This window comes from Erythrolamprus reginae, chromosome 7, assembly GCF_031021105.1.
Source record: "Erythrolamprus reginae isolate rEryReg1 chromosome 7, rEryReg1.hap1, whole genome shotgun sequence".
NCBI lineage: Eukaryota > Metazoa > Chordata > Lepidosauria > Squamata > Dipsadidae > Erythrolamprus > Erythrolamprus reginae.
In genome coordinates, this window is record NC_091956.1 from 10,993,639 (window position 1) to 11,001,527 (window position 7,889).

Genomic DNA, 7,889 nt, shown 5'->3' on the forward strand with positions numbered 1-7,889 from the left:
TCAATCTGTATAGTCTGGAGGACAGAAGGAAAAGGGGGGACATGATCGAAACATTTAAATATGTTAAAGGGTTAAATAAGGTTCAGGAGGGAAGTGTTTTTAATAGGAAAGTGAACACAAGAACAAGGAGACACAATCTGAAGTTAGTTGGGGGAAAGATCAGAAGCAACGGGAGAAAGTATTATTTTACTGAAGAGTAGTAGATGCTTGGAACAAACTTCCAACAGACATGGTTGGTAAATCCACAGTCACTGAATTTAAACATGCCTGGGATAAACATAGATCCTTCCTAAGATAAAATACGGGAAATAGTATAAGGGCAGACTAGATGGACCATGAGGTCTTTTTCTGCCGTCAATCTTCTAGGTTTCTAGGTTTCTATAAAATTCTGGAATATTTTTGACCATCTGTACTTGCTCATCTTTAATACGTGGGGACCTTCAACATATCTGTCAAATGTTTTAAATACATTTTAGCATCAAGTCCCGGATTCCCAAATTAAGATAATTTCTTGGGTGAATTAAATTCTGTTCTACATGACTATGATCACTGCTACACAGTATCTGAGCTATAAGAGCATATTAATTATTGTATGTTGCTTATGAAAACATAGAATAAAAATACATCCACCGTATTCATTTGCCGTCATGGAAAACAAGTTTTCGAAAATCTACTAATGTTCATATACACATATGTATACACAGTACCAATACTCCTGTAGGCTCAATCTTTGATATGAAATTTCATGTCAACTTTATTTAAGCCAATCGGGAAAAATTCCACTATTTTTCAGTAAAAGGGCGAGAGCCATCATGGGGCGTCCAAGATTCACCCACGTTTCTTCAACACTCCGTGGTTTGCATTGGCTGCCGATCAGTTTCCGGTCACAATTCAAAGTGCTGGTCATGACCTTTAAAGCCCTACATGGCATTGGACCAGATTACCTCCGGAACCGCCTGCTACCGCACGAATCCCAGCGACTGATAAGGTCCCACAGAGTTGGCCTTCTCTGGGTCCCATCGACTAAACAATGTCGTTTGGCGGGCCCCAGGGGAAGAGCCTTCTCTGTGGTGGCCCTGGCCCTCTGGAACCAACTCCCCCCAGAGATTAGAACTGCCCCCACCCTCCCTGTCTTTCGTAAACTACTCAAGACTCATTTATGCCACCAGGCATGGGGGAGTTAAGATATTCCTTCCCCCTAGGCCATTACAAGTTATGCATGGTATGTTTGTGTGTATGTTTGGTTTTATAATAAGGGTTTTTAGTTGTTTTATTAATTGGATTGTTACATGCTGTTTTTATCATTGCTGTTAGCCGCCCCGAGTCTACGGAGAGGGGTGGCATACAAATCCAATAGATAGATAGATAGATAGATAGATAGATAGATAGATAGATAGATAGATAGATAGATAGATAGATAAATAAATAAAAAAAGGAATAAAAAACAAATGAAGAGGCTCAAAATATCATCATACCATTGTTCTTGCAACATCTTTAGCTCGACTTTCAAACAAATACGCCTTTGTTTCATTTGTTTTCTTTTTCTTCAAAATGCCAATTGAAAAACAAAAGGAAAGTACATTGCAAAGAGGAAGAATCGTGTGAGAATTATGAATAGATACAATTGCAGCATTTTTTAAAATACCTTTGGAATTTAATGCTGGGGGTGTGTGAGGAGCGCCAAAGTTGCAAAACAGATGGTCTTAGTTAAAAATAAAATAAAATAAAATGTAATTGCAAACACGAAGGGGGTGTTTTAAGTAGCCTGGCCTGTAAAATGAGCTTTTAAAACTTTCCGCATGGATTAGGTAAGGATCCTAACATTTTGGGAATCGATCCATGGCTGTGGCTTTGTGGAGTAAGCGAGTCCTCCGAGAAGGGCATCATATAAATCCAATTAATAAATAAACAAAATACAGTGGTACCTCTATCTAAGAACGCCTCTACTTACGAACTTTTCTAGATACGAACCGGGTGTTCAAGATTTTTTTTGCCTCTTCTCAAGAACCATTTTCCACCTACAAACCCGAGCTTCCAAAACTGTAACTGGAAAAGGCAGGGAGAAGCCTCCATGGGGCCTCTCTAGGAATCTCCTGGGAAGAAACAGGGCTGGAAAAGGCAGGGAGGAGCCTCCATGGGGCCTCTCTAGGAATCTCCTGGGAAGAAACAGGGCTGGAAAAGGCAGGGAGGAGCCTCCATGGGACCTCTCTAGGAATCTCCTGGAAGGAAACCGGGCAGGAAAAGGCATTGAGGAGCCTCCGTGGGGCCTCTCTCAGAATCTCCTTGGAGGAAACAGGGCTAGAAAAGGTGAGGAAAAGCCTCCATGGGGCCTCTCTAGGAATCTCTTGGGAGGAAACAGGGCTAGAAAGGCAGGGAGAAGCCTCCGTGGGGCCTCTCTAGGAAACTCCTGGGAGGAAACCAGTCTGGAAAAGGCAGGGAGAAGCCTCCATGGGGCCTCTCTAGGAATCTCCTGGGAGGAAACAGGGCTAGAAAGGCAGGGAGAAGCCTCCGTGGGGCCTCTCTCAGAATCTCCTTGGAGGAAACAGGGCTAGAAAAGGTGAGGAAAAGCCTCCATGGGGCCTCTCTAGGAATCTCCTGGGAGGAAACAGGGCTAGAAAAGACAGGGAGAAGCCTCCATGGGGCCTCTCTAGGAATCTCCTGGGAGGAAACAGGACTGGTTTCCCCAATCGCATGCACTATTTGCTTTTACGTTGATTCCTATGGGAAAAATGGCTTCTTCTTACAAACTTTTCTGCTTAAGAACCTGATCACGGAACTAATTAAGTTCGTAAGTAGAGGTATCCCTGTATGTATATAAGTTTTCCATTGCAAATTGAGTCCTTTAGGCATTGGGTGGCATATAAATCAAATTAAATTAAATTAAAAATTAAATTAAACTTTCTGGGATAATGGGAACTCTCCATGCAATGACTGGAATATCAAATGAGCAGGAAAAATTAACCATTCCTTCCATCCTGAAGAGTTAAAAGAAGGGCTCCTGCATTTTGGGGGGGGGGGGGTATAGTGCTTAGTGAGGCAGGTTGTGTGAGGTCGAACCTCTAATTTCCGCTAATGATACAAGTAAGATACACCCGGGTACCCACAAGCCACAGGAAACGAAAACAAACGATGCTCTAATCCCCAATTCATTTATTTCAAATCAAGTCCTGGGGATTTGGTTGACAAATTGTTTCCCTATTTCCTTGATGGGCTTTTAAGCTCAACGTTTGCTGTCAATTTAATCCCTTGCGGTTGCAAAGCATCTCATGTAACAGGTCCAAACTCAGCACCAAAGTTCCCCATCCTGCCTGCCCAGCAGAACACACACACACACACACATACCCCCAGCCCAAATTTGGGGGCTCCCAGATTCAAAGGTGTAATGAAGACTTTACCATCTCCCCTTGCACTGAAGGGGGGGGGATGCAAAATATTTCCTCAACTACTTTCAGTTCTAAAGTTCAGGGCTAAAGTTCGTTCCTGTGGAAGCAATTAGAACCTTGGCAATCAATCAATCAATCAATCAATCAATCAATCAATCAATATAAAAGAACAATAAAAAATGTCCTAAATCCAAATTTAAAATTAATCTAACTAATCTAAAACCCCAATTCCTTAAAAACCCATCCTCCTCATTCAAACAGTCAAACATACATTCCATTCATCAGCCAGGGGGCTAATATCTAATGGCCCCAGGCCTGTCGGCATCTTTATACCATATCTGTTACCTTGTACGTGTTTTGACAAACCAATAAATGATATAAATCCCTCAGCCAGCAAAGCAAAGGTGGCTGAGGAATTCTAGGAGTTGGAAGTCCACACGTTAGATCCACATGATCTAAGTATTGCCCACAGGGTCATATGCTGCAACATCCTGCCTGTCAATGACTACTTCAGCTTCAACCACAACAACACAAGAGCACACAACAGATTCAAACTTAATATTAACCACTCCAAACTTGACTGTAAAAAATACGACTTTAGTAATCGAGTTTTCGAAGGATGGAATTCATTACTGGACTCCGTAGTGTCATCCCCAAAGCCCCAATACTTTACCCTTCGACTATCCATGGTTGACCTCTCCAGATTCTTAAGAGGTCAGTAAGGGGCGTGCATAAGTGCACCAGGGTTCTTCTGTCCCCTGTCCTATTGTCACTGCTATATCTCGTATATCTTTTCTTCTATCCCTATATCCTTTCTCTATTCTTTCATTGATATATCTTATTCCTATATCCTACATCTTTATTCCTATATTTTATTTCTATATCTCTTCTATTCTTTCTCTGGTATATTTTACTCCGAGTATATCCTTTATAACAGTGATTTTCAACCTTTTTTTGAGCTGCGGCACATTTTTTACATATACAAAATAATGGGGCACCTTGAGCGGGGGGGGGGAGTGGGGGAGCTAAAAAAAGTTTGGACAAAAAAAATTCTCCCTCTCTTCCTCCCTTTCGCTCTATTTCTCTCCCTCTTTCTCTCTCTTCCTTCCTTCCTCTCTCTCTCCATCCCTCTTTCTCTCTTCCTTCCTTCCTTCCTTTTTTGCTCTCTTTCTATCTCTCCCTCCTTCCCTGCCTCTCTCTCTCTCGCTCTCTTGCTTTCTTTCTCTCTCTCTCTCTCTTGCTTTCTTTCTCTCTCTCTCTTGCTTTCTTTCCCTTTCTTTCTCTCTCTTTCTCTCTCTTGCTGAGCTTCGTGGCACACCTGACCATGTCTCGCGGGAAAAACACTGCTCTATAACCTTCATTGTGTATTGGACAAAATAAATAAATAAGTAGTGAAGTGGCCAAAGTTGGAGAGCCCTGCTTAAGAGGACGCCAGCCCTCCAACATCCAGTTGCTCCAATTGGTACCTAGTTGAACTGAGGCTCCCTGGCACTAAATTGAAACCCACCAGCCTTTCTAATGGGAAACAGGAATCCACTGGGTCGCCAGAGGCCGTCCATCCAAGGCCACAGGTGGCTCATATTCCTCTTCCATTGAAAACAGGGAATTGACTTTCCCACTAGGAGAAAATGGAAGCGATGGGGAAGTGGGTGACGGAAGGACCAGAGCATCCTGCCCACCAAGAACTGGGCAATCCTGGCTGCAAAGGTGAGCGAGGTTGATGGGAATAGCTTCCCATGTTTATATTAGTCTGTTTCAGTATCCTAATAAGAAGATAAACATAAGCAGGTGTTATGCATTTCAACTTTAAAGTCTGCACATGTGGATCTGAAGCATTTCCCCTTATTTTGCTTTTATTCTGCCTTGTTTGTGTAAGCAGGATGATTTTTTAAAAAAATCCTGCCAGTTATGTTTCCATTATAGCCCTTAAACATGCCTGTTCCTTAAGCAGTGATGTTCGTTGCTAGACATTAGCTGTTAAAGTCATACAGGATAAATTAAAAGTTATAAAAACATCAAGGCCCCTGTTCTGTCCGGCTCTCTGGAAGATGCCTCCCAAAAATTCACAGGTACAAATTTCAGACACACACACGTTTGAAAATTCAAAACAATGTTCTTTATAATGAACATTCACTTAAACCAAGCCCTCTTTTGGTATAGCAAAGAGCACTGGTCTCCAAACAACCTGGTAATTTGTAAAAGTCCCTTATCAGTTCTGTGATACTTAGCTTGCAGCTGTGAGGCAATTCACAGTCCTTCTTCTTTCACAAAGTGAAACACACTTTGCTCTGGTTTAGTTTCAAAGCGGGGAAAAATCAGCACAGAAAAGGTCAAAGTCGGCAAAGCAGTCACGAAACACAACGATCAGATAATCCTCCACAATGGCCAAACCCACAGGCTGCTATTTATAGCAGCCTCACTAATCACCACAGCCCCACCCAACCACAGGTGGCCTCATTTTCTTTGATAATAATCTCTCAGTTGTTGTTGCCTATGCATCGCTCTCCTCATGCGTGGCTGTATCATTAACTCTTGTTCCGAATCCAAGGAGGAGCTAGATAATTGATCTCCTTCTGAGCTGTCTGCCACACTCTCCTCCTCCCTGTCACTCATGTCTTCTTGGTCAGAGGAGCCTTCATCAGGGGTGGGCAAAACAGGCCTGCAGCATGTGGATGTCTCCCCCACATCCACAGTCCTTGGGGCAGGAGCTGGGCCAGAGCTAACCACAACAGGCCCCAAAGCATTTTCCATATGCGATATGGCACACCAGCTGTTTACTACTGCGTTGTCATTCTTTCCCAAATTTTGATCCCTTTACCTTTACCTACACTTTGGATTTGTTGAATTCATTACAATATTATGGTGAAGCAGATGCTAGAGCCCCTCTTGTTTACAAGACATAATGAGGGAACTGAAAAAAAGCCCCAAAAACAAATGAAAAGCTAAAAAGTTCTTCCATCATAAGCTTAAAGGAGAAAAAAATAAATATAAAAAAACAACTGCAAGAATAACGTTTGCACAAACTTGGAAACTGAATCACACCCCATCTACCTTAAACTTTATTAATAAAACCCACGAATGTGCTGAGCTGATGAAAATGACTCTCGAATTACAGGACAAAGACGAATCAAGAGTTCTTCAAAGTGTGGATTAAATATGTATATTTGGCTGGGGAAAAGAGGACATACAAACTCATTATGATTTTCGCAACTTCTACCCAAACAACTATCCCTCAAACCTACAAAATAACATCAGGAAAAAAGGACAAAAAACTCAAAACAACAAAAATCTCAGCTCTAACCTAAGTTGAGAAACTCAAAATTTTTACCTATACTGACAGTAAAGATCTTAAAAGCAGTCAAGTAATCTGGTCAACAGATAAATTGACACCATCTATGACCCTTGATAAATTTACAGATATGAATTTATTTCTTCTTTTCTTTCTTTCTTTCTTTCTTTCTTTCTTCTTCCTCTCTCTCTTTACCTCTTGTCTTCTTTCACTTTCTTCTTTTCTCTCTTCTTTCCTCTCTTTTTCCTTAGCTTTCTTTCTTTTTATACACTGCTCAAAAAAATAAAGGGAACACTCAACTGAATGTATTAAGTATTCTCATTGAATACTTTGTCTGTACAAAGTTGAATGTGCTGACAACATGTGAAATTGATTATCAATCAGTGTTGCTTCTTAAGGGGACAGTTTGATTTAACAGAAGTTTCATTTACTTGGAGTTATATTGTGCTGTTTAAGTGTTCCCTTTAGTTTTTTGTCATATACATTTGTACTGATATCTGCACACCCCTTTTATTTTATGTATCCCTCCCCTATTTATCTTCAATAAAGATTATTTTCTAAAATAATAAATTATAGTCTCTAAAATAATTCTAAAAAAAAAAAATAAGAAGGGGGGAGAGACCAAAAAAAGACCTGCCCAAACGCTTATTTCTTTCTGGAAGGCAAAACTGCCTCACCTCGCTCCACACACACCAAAAAACGCGCCCCCGACGGTTTAGCCCTAATCCGAGTTTTGCCACCGAGGGGGCGCGCAAAGAAAAGCACAGCTCGGCCGCGTAAAGTTCGCTCCGGATTGCGCCTTGAACAAGGAAAAACAGAAGAGTACCAGCCGGTTTCTCGCACTCCCAGCCCCCCCCCCAGGCCCCCCGTAGCCTCAAGCCCCGGGCCGAAGCCCCCCTACCGCCACTGGAGCTGGCTTCTTCCAGCTGCGCCGAGATGCTGGCCACTCTGCGGACACTCATGGCGAGCTCCGAAGGCGGTTGCGCTGCTTTTTTCCCAGATGCTTTTGGCGACCGAGGGGCCAGTCGTGCGCGCGCCCTTCCTAACACCTGCTGCTGATGCCGATGATGATGATGCTTGGCGGGCACGCGCAAGGGCACGAGCCTGGGGAGAAGACCGAACCACCCCTCCTCCGGGTGCTCTCGGCGGATGCAATCCCTGGCCGGGACGCCCGCTCCCCACGTTGCGCCTTGCGCGGGAAGCTCTCCACGGGCGGC

The 7,889-nt window shown here is 42.8% G+C and overlaps 1 protein-coding gene across 1 annotated transcript in view; it reads right to left on the reverse strand.

Moving 5' to 3' along the window:
• Positions 1 to 7,625, reverse strand: part of KCNIP4 (potassium voltage-gated channel interacting protein 4) — a 311,697-nt gene extending 304,072 nt beyond the window's left edge. The window contains exon 1 of the mRNA XM_070756979.1: positions 7,574 to 7,625. The gene's annotated coding sequence lies outside the window, so the exon portion shown is untranslated. The remainder of the gene's footprint in view (positions 1 to 7,573) is intronic.
• Positions 7,626 to 7,889: the final 264 nt, after the last annotated feature.